The 16,539-nt window shown below is 36.1% G+C and overlaps 1 non-coding gene across 1 annotated transcript; it reads right to left on the bottom strand.

The window, feature by feature from the left end:
- Nucleotides 1-3,964: 3,964 nt before the first annotated feature.
- On the bottom strand, nucleotides 3,965-4,083 carry LOC113099268 (5S ribosomal RNA). Its single transcript, XR_003289357.1, has one exon. It is a non-coding gene; the product is annotated as a 5S ribosomal RNA (ribosomal RNA).
- Between the last annotated feature and the right edge of the window lie 12,456 nt (nucleotides 4,084-16,539).

The following is a 16,539-nucleotide window of genomic DNA, read 5'->3' as shown; positions in this document are numbered from 1 at the left end:
CCATCACTCTTTTAACACTTTCTACATTTTCAACCACAATTGTCGTGTCATCAGCATATTCAAATATTTTCTTAATTCTTCTCCCTCTTCCATTTGTATTCGTATTTTATTCTTTTTTCTCTATTTATTTAAAAGCCCTAAAGGTTCTGCTACCAATGAGTACAACTGCGCCGACAATGGACACCCCTGTCTTAGATCTTAAAACTTTAAAAGGTTGAGTTAAAAAACCATTGCATTTTACTTTTTGTAAAAATATCCCTGTATAAAACCGAAATCCATTTAATAAAATTATTCCCAAACCCAAATTCCTTAAAACTGCAAAATAAAAAGCCATGTTCAACTCTGTCAAAAGCCTTTTCAAAATCCATACTAATAACATAAGCACTTTTGCCTTTTTCTTTTATATACCCTGCTATATCTCTAATGCTGCTAGTAACATCTGCTATATCTCTCGCCTTTACTCCATACGCTGGTTTGTTTCTATATATTTTGGCATGACATTTTTTTAATCTGTTTGCTAAGACCTTGGCTAAAATTTTAAAATCAGTGTTTAGCATTGTAATGGGTCTAAAATTTTTCAGCTCAGTTTTTCTCCTTTTTTCTTGTATATTATTTTCATTAATCCTAGCCCCATTCTTGGGCTTACTCTTTCTTTTTTTAAAAAACTTCTTCAAAAATTTCATTTAAATCACGCTTACTTTTTCTTTAAAAACTTTTGTAAAACTCACTTCCAATACCATCTACCCCGGGCTTTTCCTCACTCTTAAATGATTTATGGCATGTATGATCTCTTCAGTTTCTATTTCCCTTTCACATATTTTTTTATCCTGTTCGCCAACTTTCCTTGTTATCTGTTGCAACAAAATATTCCTTTTTTCCTCATCTCCCCCTCAGACTTAAAAAGTTCCTCATAAAATGATTTAACTTCTTTTAAAATCCCCTCTGTATCTGAGACCACCATTCCATTCCTACTTTTAAGTTCTTTAATTGTTTCCGCTCTCCCCCTGCTTTTCTCAAGATTAAAAAAGAATCTGTTACATTTTTCCCCTTCCACCGTATATTTTGCTTTGCTTCTCAACATTGCCCCCTTGCATTTCTCCTCTTCTATTTTTCTCAACGTATTTTTCTCAACGTATTTTTATTTCAATTACTTTTTGCACATCTACTTCGTTTTTTTATTTAACTCCTCTTTAGAGTTCTCCTTATTTCTCTCTCCTTGGTTCTTTTAACCTTTTGTAATAAATTACAGTAGTTCATAGAATATTTCTTAATATCATACTTAACATTTTCCCACCATTGCCTTTTGTCTTCCATATACATCAGGTCTTTTTTCCTCCCATCTAATATCATTTCAATCTCTTTTTTAAAACTTTCATTCTTTAAAACCTCAGTGTTTAAAATCCACACCCCAGGTCCCTTTGTTTGTCTTTTAAAATCCATCGTCATTAAAACCATTTTGTGATCGCTTAAGGTTGTTTCTTTGTAAAATATTCCATCAATGAAACATTCAAGATTTCTGGTACTTAAAAAATAGTCTATTCTGGTTTGGCACATAAAATTCCCCACCAACTGTCTTCTTGAAAATTCCTTCTTTTTCCATTTCTTTCCCGCCACACATCAATCATATTTTTCTCTTCCATCAATGACCTTAGTTCTTTTCTACCCCCATCCGATTTAAAGACCATCCCATTTGCCATATCCATTTTACTAAAAACAGTGTTAAAATCCCCTGCAATCACCACCTTCCCCCATTTTTCAATTACATCAGCTAAAACATTAAAGTATATTTTCTTTTCTTTTTCTCCATTGGGAGCGTGCACGTTCACTAAAACAAATTTGTCTTCTTCCATTTCGATTTCTACCACCATACATTTTCCTTTTTTATCATTATATATAAGTTTTGTCTTTATACCTCTGTCTTTCTTATTAAAACCGCCACTCCTCCTCCCATTTTTTCCTCTTCATTGTTAACAAGTAATTCCCCTTCCCATCTTTTTCTAATATCCTCCATAACATTCTCTTTCCAGTTTGTCTCTTGCAATAAAATCACATCTTCATTTCGACACAATTCCTTCACCTTTTCAAATTTATAAACATTCATTAATCCTCTAGCATTAAAAGCCACAATTTTCAGCACCATAAAATAAAATAAAAGCCATAAAATCCCCATTTTGTCAGTTCATTCACTCTCCTTCCTTTACCATTTCCCCACTGTCTTGTTTTTCCTCACATCCTTGTTTTAATACTTTTCTTTTGGCTTTCTCTAAATTTGGTGTTACCTTAGTTTGTCTTCTTCTTTTATTGATTCCTGTAGTGCCGGCATCGTCGATGCATTCACTGTCTTTGTCCATTCTCCCATCCTCGCTGACCCACTCCTGATCCTCTGTCTTTTCCAGTTGAATCTGTAAAGTATCAGTTATTTCCATCAGTGACCCCGTTTCCTCACCGCACTGCGTTGATCCAGTCCTTTCACTTTCCTCTTCAACGTCCGTGCTTGTGGTATCCTCTCTTGGTGTTCCTTCTGTGTTTTCGTGTAGCTCCTCTTCACCGGCTTCCTCATGCATCTGCCCACACCCTGCTCTTCCTCCTGATGTTGTTCTCCGAACCAGCACTCGCACTTGTTTAACACAAGCCTGCAGTCCGGGCACCTCACCGCATTACAGTCCCTCGCGAAATGTCCCCTTTCCGAGCACTTATAGCATTTGAAGTCAGGACAGTCCTTCATCATGTGTTCAGGGCTCATACATAACCTACAGGTTCTCACCTGCTGGCTATGTATCACCCTGAAATACTGAGGTCCTTCTTCCGTCTCCATTCTCGTGCTGTAGGGCAGGGAAGCCACCTCTTTTGGAAACCGTACTCTCAGGAATCTCGTTCCATCCTCAATGCGGGTGCCCGGGTAGAATCTCCTTTTGATCTGTGAGATAGGAGTCACCCCCATCCCTCCAGCTTCTTTAAAATATCGTCATCCTCCAAGTAAGCAGGCAGATGCATGAAAGATACAGCAAAATCCTTATTGTTCAACTTTTTAATTTCACAAATCTTTCCTTTAATCATCAATCCTTCTTCTAGTTTCTCAATATCTTCCTCTTTTTCCAATGTAATTTCATATTGTTTCATCATTTTTGGTCTTACCGCTAGTATGCTAGTCACTTCGATCTTGTCTTTCAATGCTTCTATAATGTCCTCTGCTCTCCCATCTTGTACCTCCGTCAAATCAATCACTACCGTTGCTTCCTTGGTATAGATCCGTTTCATTCGCCTTTCTGGGTAATCCTTTTCTCGTTGTCTTTGATCCAGTCCATTTTCAGTTAGCTGCCTTGTCTGTTTTGCCAAATCCATGTCTGTAGCCGTTAATCCGTCCATTTTAACAAAAAACACAAAACTAAAACGATCCCTCCCAAACAGCAAAGCTGTTGGAGGACGAATAACAAAAATAACACTAAAAAACTAGAAACAAAAATACTTATCTTGAACAAAAACAACGCAAAAAAACAACACAAAGTTTGGGTGAGCCTTTCTCACCTCCCTATAGCCAACACCACTTCCTGTTTCTCACTAGCTCTCTAGCGCCCTCAGGTTGGTATGGCCGTAAGCGAAGACTGCTGCAAAGAGAGGGCTATTTAAAGACCAGCCCATCTAATCGTCAGTACATTATATAAGTAGGAAAGAAAACCCAAAAGCTTAAAGCACCTGGTATCCTAGGCAGTCTCTCATCCAAGTACTAACCAGACCTAAACCTGCTAAGATTCAGAGATCGGGCATTGGACTTCTTTTTTTTTTTTTTTTTTGCAAGATTATTATATAAATCGTGAAATTTTCCAAAGAGTTTAAAGCACCTGGTATTCCCCAGGCAGTCTCCTATCCATGTACTAACAGGCCCAAACCTGCTAATATTCAGAGATCGGGCATTGACTCTATTTTTTGGCTAAATTATTATATACTAAGTGAAAAGTTTCCAAAAAGCTTACAGCACCTGGTATTCCCAGGCGGTCTCCCATCCAAGTACTAACTAGGCCCAAACCTGCTTAGCTTCGGAGAGCAGACGAGATCGGGCATAGCCAGGTTGGTATGGCCGTAAGCGAAGACTGCTGCAAAGAGAGGGTTATTTAAAGACCAGCCCATCTAATCGCCCAGTACATTATATAAGTAGGAAAGAAAACCCAAAAGTTTAAAGCACCTGGTATTCCCCAGGCAGTCTCCCATCCATGTACTAACCAGGCCCAAACCTGCTAATATTCAGAGATCGGGCATTGACTTTTTTTTTTTTTTTTTGGCAAGATTATTATATAAATCTTGAAATTTTCCAAAAAGTTTAAAGCACCTGGTATTCCCAGGCAGTCTCCCATCCATGTACTTACCAGGCCCAAACCTGCTAATATTCAGAGATCGGGCATTGACTCTATTTTTTGTCAAAATTATTATATACTAAGTGAAAAGTTTCCAAAAAGCTTACAGCACCTGGTATTCCCAGGCGGTCTCCCATCCAAGTACTAACCAGGCCCAAACCTGCTTAGCTTCCGAGAGCAGACGAGATCGGGCATAGCCTTTTTTTTTTTTTTTTTTTTTTTTTTTTTTTTTATTGAAGAAATTAATCAATTCAAACATACATATCAATTATTCACATACAAAAATACTTTTTATTTAAAGATTATTTAAAGATTATTTCTTTGACATACAAAACTCCTAATTTGAATTGACAGACATCTTACATACATTTAAAAAGAAGTCATTAAATATTTTAATCTTTTAAAAATGACAATTCAATCCCCAGCTCTTTGAAAACCTTTAACACCTCCTGAGTAAAAATATTATAAAAGACATCAATCGTTTCCTCCAACTTAAAATAATAAAACAGACATTCAACATATTTTTCAACTTTTCTCCTGAACACATTCCATACATCAATTAAAACATTTTCCTTTTTCACCACCACTCTTCTTTCCCAAATCGCACTTTGCATCAGCATCACAAGTAAATTTATCAGCTTCTCATGTTTACATTTCTAATTAATGCCCAACATTAACACATTTTCCCACTCAAAGTTCCCATTTTCCTCTCCTCTCAAACTTAAAATCATGCTTTTACACCTCTCATTAAAATCTTTCAGCTTATCACAATATAAAAACAAGTGTAAAAACCCTTCATCAGCATCTTGGCAAACTTTACATATTGCACTTTCCTCCATCCCAATTTTGCTTAAAATTACGTCTGTGAACACTGCTTTGTTTCTGATAAAATATTCCATATTCTCCAGTTTAGTCTGTACAATTTTCCCCTTTATATTCCCCCATATTTTTTCTTCTGTTACATCATTGAACATCTGTAGCCAATATTCATTTACAACAGGTTTCTTGAAAACCACATCTCTAAAAAAACAATAAAACATTTTAACTTTACATTCTTTAAAAGCACACAATTTCCCCCCCATATTTACATACACATCTTTTCCTTGATCTTCTTCTTCCATATTTTCAATTCTCTTTATCCATTCTTTAGGTATAGCATTCTTAATTAAATCATATTTGTTTGTAATCTCTTGTCTGGTATAATCCTCCTTTGCCTCCTCCATCACATCCACAATGTATTGAACTGGTAAAAAACCCTCTTTGAATTCATATAAAACATCTCTGACTTTCATGATTCCCACATCCCACCACTTCTTAAAAAAAACCTGCTTCCCTTGATTTAAAATGCAGTTATTTAAGAATAAAGGCTGATTTAAAATGTTCTCTCTACCTTGTGGCTTAAAATGCACATTATCTAAAAATTTTCCCCATGCTCCCATCAGTTCTCTATAAAATTCTGGCATCCCCTCCGTCATCCAATTTTTTGTTTTCATCCATAAAATGTTGTCCCCCAGATTAAAATGACTACACTTGTTTAAAAAATGCCCCATTGTTCTTTTCCATGCTGCTTTATTTCCTTCGTCTAGATATTTGCTTATGATTTTCACCCTTAAACTGTTCTTTCTTTGCTCCACGTCCATTAGCCCTAGCCCCCCCTTCCCCATTGCTCCTATTAAAGTGTTATATGCAATTCTCGGTGGCTTTCCTTCCCATAAAAAATCTAAAAAACATTTTTTCAGCCTTTTTTCTGTCCACAACGGCATTGAAGCCACATATAAAATATGCCATAACTTAGAAACCATTAAAACATTCAAAATTAAAACCCTCCCCTTCAAAGTTAAGGACATTAATCTCCAAAAATTTAACCTTCTCTCGATCCCTCCTAACATCTCCTCCCACATAATTCCTTCTGCTTTGGTTTCATCCCTCCCCATTAAAACACCTAAAATCTTTATTTCATTCATTTCCTTAAAATTAAAGTGCCCAGTTAAAACCTCACTTCGCCCAAATCTCATGTATACCGTTTTATCCTCATTCACTTTAGCCCCAGATCCCCTGCAAAATGATTGTACTATTTTCATCACTTCCCTTACACTCAACAAATCTTGCAGCAATAGCGTAGTATCATCAGCGTATTGAAATATTTTATTCTCTCCTCCCTCTATGCCTATTCCTTTTATTCTCCCTTCCTGTTCTACCATTAACCCAAGTGGTTCCGCAACTAAAGCATATAAAAGTGCCGACAACGGGCAGCCCTGTCTAATTGATCTTGTTAATTTAAAACACTCTGTTAAAAACCCATTACATTTAACTCTCGTTACAGCACCTTTATATAAAATCTTAACCCATTTAATAAAATTCCGTCCAAAATCAAAAGTATCCAAAACCCCAAATAAAAAATCATGCTCTACCCTGTCAAAAGCCTTCTCAAAGTCCAAACTGATTATAAAACCATCTTTCTTCTTTTCATTAATATATCTTATGGTATCTTTTATGCTCATTGTTGTATCTGCAATGTCTCTTCCTTTAATACTGTAAGCTTGGTTTGTTTGAATTATTGTGGGCATCACTTCTTTTAATCTGTTAGCTAAAATTTTTGATAAAATCTTTAAATCTGTGTTAAGCATTGTTATAGGCCTATAATTCTTTAACTCCACTTTGTCTCCTTTCCTTTTATATATCAGCTTCATTAATCCCATTCCCATCCTTTCGTTCATCTCACCTTTCCTAAAAATCTCGTCAAATACTTCTTTTAAGATAGTTGTTAAAACATCTTTAAAAACAATGTAAAACTCACTCCCCAACCCATCTATCCCTGGACTTTTCCTCTTGTTTAACCCAATTATTGCTCTTTTTATTTCTTCTTCTCTTACTTCATCATCACACTCTTGTTTATCCACTTCTCCTACTCTGGCTTTTATTTGCTTCAGTAATTCCACTTTTTCTCCTTCTTTTACCCCCTCTGTACAGAATAAGTTCTCATAATATGATTTTATTTCCTCTAAAATGTCTGCATTTTCTTCTACTATTCTCCCATTTTTGCCCCTTATTTCTTTAATCATGTCTGCTTTCCCTTTTCTTTTCTCTAGATCAAAGAAAAATTTTGTGCACTTCTCCCCCTCCACTGTATATTTTGCTTTGCTTCTTAATCTTGCAGCTTCATATTTCTCCTCTTCCATTTCCTTCAGTCTACCTTCTATTTCTTTTATTTTCTCTATGCTTTTTTCTGCCTTATCCAGTTCCTCATTTAAGTTTTTTCTTAGCTCTCTTTCCTTATTTTTCTTACATTTATTAATTAATTTGCAATATGTTACTGTAAACTTTTTTACCAGATATTTCACGTTCTCCCACCACATTCGCTTATCCTCACTATACATTTCATTTTCTTTTTCCTTTTCAATTATCTCCTTTATACTTAAAACATAATCTTCATTCTTTAAAACCTCTGTATTTAAAATCCAGACTCCCGGCCCTCTTTGCACTTTACTCCAGTCTACTTTAAAAAATAAAAACTTGTGATCGCTAAAACTTGTTTCTTCATACTTAATCTTTTTTATAAAATTCTCCACATTTCTTGTACATAAAATAAAGTCTATTCTTGTTTCACACACAAACTGCCCCACTATTTGCCTCCTTGAAAATTCTTTTATCTTTTCATTTCTTTCTCTCCACACATCGATGATATCCTTTTCTCCCATTAATGCTTTTAATTCTTTTCTCCCCTTGTCATTTTTAAAAACCATTCATTCTGCCATGTCTTGTTTACTAAAAACTGTGTTAAAATCCCCTATCATTATTATTTCCGTATACTTGTTTATGATATTTCTTAAAACATAAAAAAAATCTTTCTTTTCCTTCTCCTCTGTTGGCGCATGTACATTGACTAAAATCAGTTCACGTCCTTCACAATTTACTTCAACCACCATACATTTCCCCATCTTATCTTTATACACTACCCTACTTGAATTAAAAACATCTTTCCTTATTAAAAAAGCCACTCCTCTTCCAAGCCTTCCATCCCCATTGTTATATAAAATATCCCCTTCCCATTTCTTTTTATAGTCCTCCATCACACTCTCTTTCCAATTTGTTTCTTGTAAAACAATAACATCTTCGCCTTGGCATTTTTCCTTCACTTTTTCAAATTTACCCATGTCCATCAGTCCCCTTGCATTAAAAGTAACACAACTTAAGACCATTAAAAAGAAAAATAAATACATAACAAACATTACTTTCCATCTTCTCCCTCCAACCCACTTAACACTTCATATCTGTTTACAATTTTCACTCCGCCCATTGTCATTATCTTTTTTCTAGCATTTTCCACATTTGGTTTTACCTTTAATGTTCGCCTTCTTATTTGTCCTCTCTCCTCTCTGTCTTTTTCCATGTTATCCATCCTCGTTTCTTCTCCACTGTCCATTTCTTTGTTTTGATCATCCATTCTATGTCCATCTCCGTCCATGCCATCTAAAAGATTTTTAAAACTGTCCGATATTTCCATTTCCGTCCATTGAGTTTCCTGTTCTGTTGTATGCTCCTCGTCTGCATCATTTACTTTTTCTCCTTCTTCCTCTCTGTTGCTCGCTCCTCCTTCTGTTTCTTCTTGTTGCAATCCGCCTTCCTCTTGTCCTTCATCAGTTTCTCTTTCCACCTCGCTGTTTCCTTCATGCACCTGTCCGTCCAACTGAAGTTCCATACCTCCTTCCTCTCTTTCCATCCAACATTCACATTTATTTAAAACTTCTTGACACCCTGGGCATCTGACAGCATTGCAATCTCTTGCAAAATGTCCCCTCTCCTCGCACTTCCGGCACTTAAAATCTGGGCAGTCTTTCAGCAGGTGTCCAGGGCTCATGCACAGCCTACAGGTCTTCACCTGATGGCTGTGCATCACCCTAAAATACTGCTGCCCTTCTGCTGTTTCCAGCTTTGTGCTATATGGCAAAGATGCGACATCTTTGGGGAATCTCACTTTTAGGAACCTTGTTCCGTCTTCTATGTCAGTGCCCGGGTAACATCTTCTTTTTATCTGTGAAATGGGATTAACTCCCCATCCTTCCAATTTACCTATAATTTCTTTGTCATCAATATAGACGGGCAGGTGCATGAAGGAAACAACATAATCTCTGTTTTGCAAATTTTTTACCTCACAGTTCACTCCTTTTATCATCAGTCCATCAATCAGTTTGTCACATGTTTCTTCTTTCTCCATTGTTAATTCATATTCTTTTCCTTGTCTTGGCCTTAGTGCCAGGATTTTCCCGTGTCCACATTGTTTTGATACAGCCTTGATGATATCCTCTGCTCTCACCTCGATCACATTCTCTACGTTCACAATCACTGTAGCCTCCTTTAGATATTTTCTCTCAAGAAATTTGTCCATCGTACCTTGGTTATTTCCATAGCCAGCTCGTAGTCGATTTCCCAGTCCAGTGACATTTACTGATCGTGTCTCTCCGCCAAATCCAGTATCGTTTGCCATGCGTCTCTCTCCAGCCAGTCCATTATCGTTTGCCATGCGTCTCTCTCCAGCCAATCCAGTGTCGTTTGCCATACGTCTCTCTCCAACCAGTCCAGTGTCGTTTGCCATACGTGTCTCTCCAGCCGGTCCTGTGTCGTGATCCATTAATCCGTCCATTTTAAGAGAAAAACAAAAAAACAAAAAAACAAAGAAACCACCCTCCAGCCAGCAAAAAGCTGCTGTTAGGTGGTTTAAAACTGAAAAACACACAAAAAAAAAACTGAACTAAAGTCCAAAAACAACTTACAAACAAACACAAACTGAAAAAACAAAATGGAGGAGAGCCTTCCTCTCCCTACTGCAGCCAACACTTCCTGTAGCTCTCTAGCGCCCTCAGGTTGGTATGGCCGTAAGCGAAGACTGCTGCAAAGAGAGGGCTATTTAAAGACCAGCCCATCTAATCATCGGTACATTATATAAGTAGGAAAGAAAACCCAAAAGCTTAAAGCACCTGGTATTCCTAGGCAGTCTCTCATCCAAGTACTAACCAGACCTAAGCCTGGTAAGATTCAGAGATCGGGCATTGACTCTTTTTTTTTTTTTTTTTTTTGCAAGATTATTATATAAATCGTGAAATTTTCCAAAAAGTTTAAAGCACCTGGTATTCCCAGGCAGTCTCCCATCCATGTACTAACCAGGCCCAAACCTGCTAATATTCAGAGATCGGGCATTGACTCTATTTTTTGGCAAAATTATTATATACTAAGTGAAAAGTTTCCAAAAAGCTTACAGCACCTGGTATTCCCAGGCGGTCTCCCATCCAAGTACTAACCAGGCCCAAACCTGCTTAGCTTCCGAGAGCAGACGAGATCGGGCATAACTTTTTTTTTTTTTTTTTTTTTTTTTTTAATACAAAACAAACACATTTTCTTAGTCATACAATTTCATTCATCTCATAATCAAACTGACATCGTCATTGAAGTTTTTTAACTTAAGTAATACAATTCACATCACATAAAAATATGTCATCTTAATCATCTTCTCCTGGCATGTAAAAATGCTTTTGTTTAAAGATACATATAACATCATTTGTAAAAATTTTATAAAAATCCTCCATCTGGTTTTCCAATTTAAAATAATTGTACAACATTTCTACATAACTTTCTACCATTTGTTTAAAAATCACCCATAAATTTAAAATACAATCTCTGTTTCTGGCTACATTTCTTCTTTTCCATATAGCTTTTTTTGCTAAGATTAAAAACAAATTAACAAGTTTCTTATTTTCTTTGTTCTCTGTCATTCCCAGCATAAAAAACCTTTTCCAGTCAGTAACCTCTTCATTTTCTCTTAATTCTTTGACAATTTTTTTCAGTTCATTAAAAAATGGGTTAAGTTTTCCACATAATAAGAACAGATGTAAAATACCTTCATCTTCTTTTTTACAGACTTTACATCGAGCATTTGTTGCCTTCTGCATCATACACAATCTCATTTCTGTATAGATCACATTTTGTCTGATAAAATAGTCTAAACATTCTAAATCTACATCCAACCATTTCCATGTTCTATTCTTCCAAATGTCTTTTTCTTCGATTTCATTAAAATGCCTTAACCAAATCTGGTTGGCAACAGGTTTTTTAAAAACTCCATTTATAAAAAACTCATAGAACATTTTCACAGTACACAAATTAAAATCCACCCTCTTTTCTTTACATTTTAAAAACACCATCATTTTATTTTCTCCTTCTCCCTTCTTTTTAATCTGATCTAGCCATTGCCTTGGGATTGCTTTCTTGACATCTTCATACTGTTTTTTTAAAACCATGACATTAAAATCCTCTTTCTCCTCCTCCATTGCATCTTTAATCACTTGGAGTGGTAAAAATCCCTCTTTCATCTCCCATAAAACATCTCTCACTTTTACAATCCCCACTTGTAGCCACTTCTTAAAATAGATATCTCGCTCGTGTATCTTTATTTTGTCATTTAAAAACAGAGGCTGATTTAAAATCACTTCCCTCCCCTCCGGATTAAAATCCACCTCTGTTAAAAAAAGCCTCCAAGCATTTAAAACCTCTTTATAAAACTGTGGTATCCCCTCCATCATCCAACTTTTCAACTTCATCCATAAAATGTTTTCTCCAAGGTTAAAATTCCCACATTTATTTAGATAAAACCCCATCAATTTCTTCCATTCATCTCTCTTCTTATCATCCAAATATTTCTTAACCACTTTAACCCTCATGCTTTTCATCTTCTGTTCCACATCCACTAAACCCATCCCTCCCTCTTCTGGTTTTCCTATCAGCGTATTGTACGCTATCCTTGGAGGCTTTTTTTCCCATAAAAATTCTAAAATACTCTTTTTTTATTCTCCTAAAAACCCAGTTTGGCAATGGCATCACATGTAATTTGTTCCACATTTTTGATAACATTAACATGTTTACAATTAAAATTTTTCCTTTCAAACTTAAAAACCTGTTTCTCCAAAAAATCAGTCTCCTATCCATCCCTCCCAATGTCTCATCCCACATATTATCAACAGTTTCCTTCTCATTCTTTGCTAAGCCTACTCCTAAAATCCTCATTTCTTGTACCTCTAGGAATTTAACAACCCCCGTTAAAACCTCTGACCTTCCGAACTTCATATATACTGTTTTTTCCTCATTTATTTTTGCACCTGATCCCTCACAATAGCACTTAATTTTTTCCATTACTTCTTTAACACTTTCTATATTTTCAACAACAATTGTGGTATCATCAGCATACTGGAAAATTTTAGTCAGTTCCTCTTTTTCTTCTAGTTTTATTCCCTTTATTTTTTTCTCTCTGTTTATTAAAAGCCCTAATGGTTCAGCCACCAAAGAATATAACTTCGCTGACAGTGGACACCCTTGTCTTATAGACCTTAAAACTTTAAAAGGTTCCGTTAAAAAACCATTACATTTGACTTTTGTTAAAATATCGCTGTATAAAACTGAGATCCATTTTATAAAATTCTCTCCAAAACCAAATTGTTTTAAAACAGCCAATAAAAACCCATGCTCCACTCTGTCAAACGCCTTCTCGAAATCCATGCTTATTATATATGCCTCCTTTCCTTTTCCTTTTATGTACCCCATTATATCTCTTATGCTACTCGTGATATCTGCAATGTCCCTCCCCTTTACTCCATATGCCTGGTTAGTCTCTATTATGTTTGGCATGATATTTTTTAATCTGTTCGCTAAAACCCTGGCTAAAATTTTAAAATCTGTGTTTAACATTGTAATGGGCCTAAAATTTCTCAGTTCTGCCTTGTCTCCTTTTCTCTTGTAGATTATTTTCATTAAGCCTAAGCCCATTCTTGGGTGTACCCTTTCTTTTTTAAAAACCTCTTCATAGACTTCTTTTAAAATCGGGCTTACTTTTTCTTTAAAAACCTTATAAAACTCACTTCCAATACCATCTATTCCTGGGCTTTTCTTCACACTTAGCTGATTTATTGCTTGTATAATTTCCTCAGTTGTTATTCCCCTATCACATTCCTTCTTATCCCCCTCACCGACTTTGTGTGTTATCTGTTGTAACAAAATGTTCCTTTTTTCCTCATCCCCTTCCTCTGATCTAAAAAGTTCTTCATAATATGTGCTTATTTCCTTTAAAATCCCTTCCGTGCTTAAAACAGCTTGTCCTTCCTTATTCCTAAGTTCTTTAATTATTCCCGCCTTCGCCCTGCTTTTCTCAAGGTTAAAAAAGAATCTACTACATTTCTCCCCTTCTACTGTATACTTAGCTTTACTTCTTAACGTCGCCCCTTTATATTTCCCTTCTTCTATTTTCCTCAACTTTTCCTCCACTTCAATTACTCTTGGCACGTTAACTTCATTTTTATTCAACTCCTCTCTTAACGTCTTTCTTATTTCTTGTTCCTTTGTTCTTTTTACCTTTTGTAACAATTTACAGTAATTCATTACATATTTCTTTATGTCATATTTCATGTTTTCCCACCATTGCCTTTTATCTTCTATGTACATCAAGTCTTTTTTCCCCTCATCAAATTTATTTTCTATCTCTTTTTTAAAACTTTCTTCCTTTAAAACTTCAGTGTTTAAAATCCATACCCCTGGTCCCCTCATTTCCTTTTTAAAATCCATTCTCATTTGCACCATTTTGTGATCACTTAAGGTCGTTTCTTTATAAAACACTCCATCAATAAAACATTCCAAATTCCTAGTACATAAAAAGTAGTCTATCCTAGTTTGACACATAAAATTCCCTACCAGCTGTCTTCTTGTAAATTCCCTCTTTTTCCCATTTCTTTCTCTCCACACATCAATCATGTTATACTCTCCCATCAATGACATTAACTCCTTTCTTCCCCCATCCGATTTAAAAACCATTCCGTTAGCCATATCCATTTTACTAAAAACAGTGTTAAAATCCCCCGCAATTATTACCCTCTTCCATTTTTCCATTAACTCAGCTATTATATTAAAATATTTTTTCTTTTCTATTTCTTCATTTGGAGCATGTACGTTTACTAAAATAAAATCATCTTCATCCATCTTAATTTCTACAGCCATGCATTTTCCTTTTGTGTCATTATACATTTGCTTTGACCTGATACCTCTATCTTTTCTTATTAACATCGCAACTCCTCCTCCTATTTTTCCCTCCGCATTATTAAAAAATAATTCCCCTTCCCATCTTTTTTTAAAATCCTCCATTACACTCTCTTTCCAATTTGTTTCTTGCAATAAAATCACATCTTCATCCCTGCACAGTTCCTTGACTTTTTCAAATTTCACACCATTCATTAACCCTCTTGCATTAAAAGTAACAATTTTCAACACAATTAAAAAAGATAAAAGTACAAACTTTAGCATCATAATTTTGTTATCCTATTTCCTCCCCCTCTTTTGCACTTCTTCCACAGTCTTGTTTCACCTCATTACTTTGTTTACACATTTTATTTTTAGCTTTCTCCAAATTGGGTATTACCTTAACTTTTCTTCTTCTTTTATTGGATGTTCCTGCAGTGCTGTCTCCGCCCAGGTTTTCACTGTCTTTGTCTTTTCTTTCCGTCTCACCTATCCATTCAGTCTCTTCTGGCTCCTCTGTTTCTGCTTGTCCAACTGCATTAAACTCCATCTGTACCTCCATTTCCACAATGTCCTGTGTTAACTCAGTCTTTTCAATCTCATTGTCATTGTCCTTGCTTACATTGTCCTCTCTTTGCCTTGATCTTGTCTTCCCTTTGCTCCTCTTCATTGTCTGTCTCATGCATCTGCCCACTCCCCCTCTCTTCTTCATTGTGCTGGTCTCCATACCAGCACTCGCATTTGTCCAGTACACAATTGCATTCTGGACACCTCACCACCTTACAGTCCCTCGCGAAGTGGCCTGTTTCCGAGCATTTGTAACATTTAAAGTCTGGACAGTCCTTCATCACATGATCAGGGCTCATACACAACCTGCAGGTTTCCACCTGCTTGCTATGTATCACTCTATAGTACTGAGGACCATCCTCCATTTCAATTCGAGTACTGTAGGGCAAGGAGGCCACTTCTTTTGGGAACTGTACCTTAAGGAACCTCGTTCCATCTTCTATGTTGGTGCCGGTATAAAATCTTCTTCTTATCTGAGAGACAGGAGTAACCCCCCATCCCTCCAGCTTCTGTAGAATCTCTGCATCATCCAGGTAAGCGGGCAAATGCATGAACGAGACAACAAATTCTCTGTTATTCAATTTTTTAATTTCACATAGTTTTCCTTTAATCATCAATCCTTCGTTCAGATTTTCAATATCTTCTTCCTTTTCAAACGTAATTTCGTACTCCTTCATCATTTTGGGTCTTACAGCCAATATTTTTGTCACATCCAACTTATCTTTCAGCGCTTGTATTATGTCTTCAGCTTTACCTTCATGCACTTCAGTCAAATCCACTACAACTGTAGCTTCTTTGGTGTAGGTTCTTTTATATCTCCTTTCAGGCCCATCCTTTTCTCGTTTAGTTTTTTCCAGTCCGTTTGCCATTTGCCGCCGTGTTCCTCGTGCCAAGTCCGTGTCTGTTGCCGTAGTTCCGTCCATTTTTCAAAAATAAGGAAAACAAAAAACAAACAAAAAAAATAAAAATAAAATGATCCCTCCCAAACAGCTATGCTGTTGGGAGGACAAGTAATAACAATAACCCAAAAATTTAAACAAAAAACAATTATTAAGACTCAAATAACCAAAAAACAAAAACACACCAAACAATTTTGGGTGAACCTTCTTCACCCTTCTATAGCCACCTCACTTCCTGTTTCACACTAGCTCTCTAGCGCCCTCAGGTTGGTATGGCCGTAAGCGAAGACTGCTGCAAAGAGAGGGCTATTTAAAGACCAGCCCATCTAATCGTCAGTACATTATATAAGTAGGAAAGAAAACCCAAAAGCTTAAAGCACCTGGTATTCCTAGGCAGTCTCTCATCCAAGTACTAACCAGACCTAAACCTGCTAAGATTCAGAGATCGGGCATTGACTCTTTTTTTTTTTTTTTTTGCAAGATTATTATATAAATCGTGAAATTTTCCAAAGAGTTTAAAGCACCTGGTATTCCCAGGCAGTCTCCCATCCATGTACTAACAGGCCCAAACCTGCTAATATTCAGAGATCGGGCATTGACTTTTTTTTTTTTTTTTTTTGCAAGATTATTATATAAATCGTGAAATTTTCCAAAAAGTTTAAAGCACCTGGTTT

The sequence above is a fragment of the Carassius auratus genome, unplaced genomic scaffold (assembly GCF_003368295.1).
Source record: "Carassius auratus strain Wakin unplaced genomic scaffold, ASM336829v1 scaf_tig00216895, whole genome shotgun sequence".
NCBI classification, from domain to species: domain Eukaryota; kingdom Metazoa; phylum Chordata; class Actinopteri; order Cypriniformes; family Cyprinidae; genus Carassius; species Carassius auratus.
The sequence above is the reverse complement of the archived record's forward strand: the minus strand, read 5'-3'. Positions and strand labels throughout refer to the sequence as shown.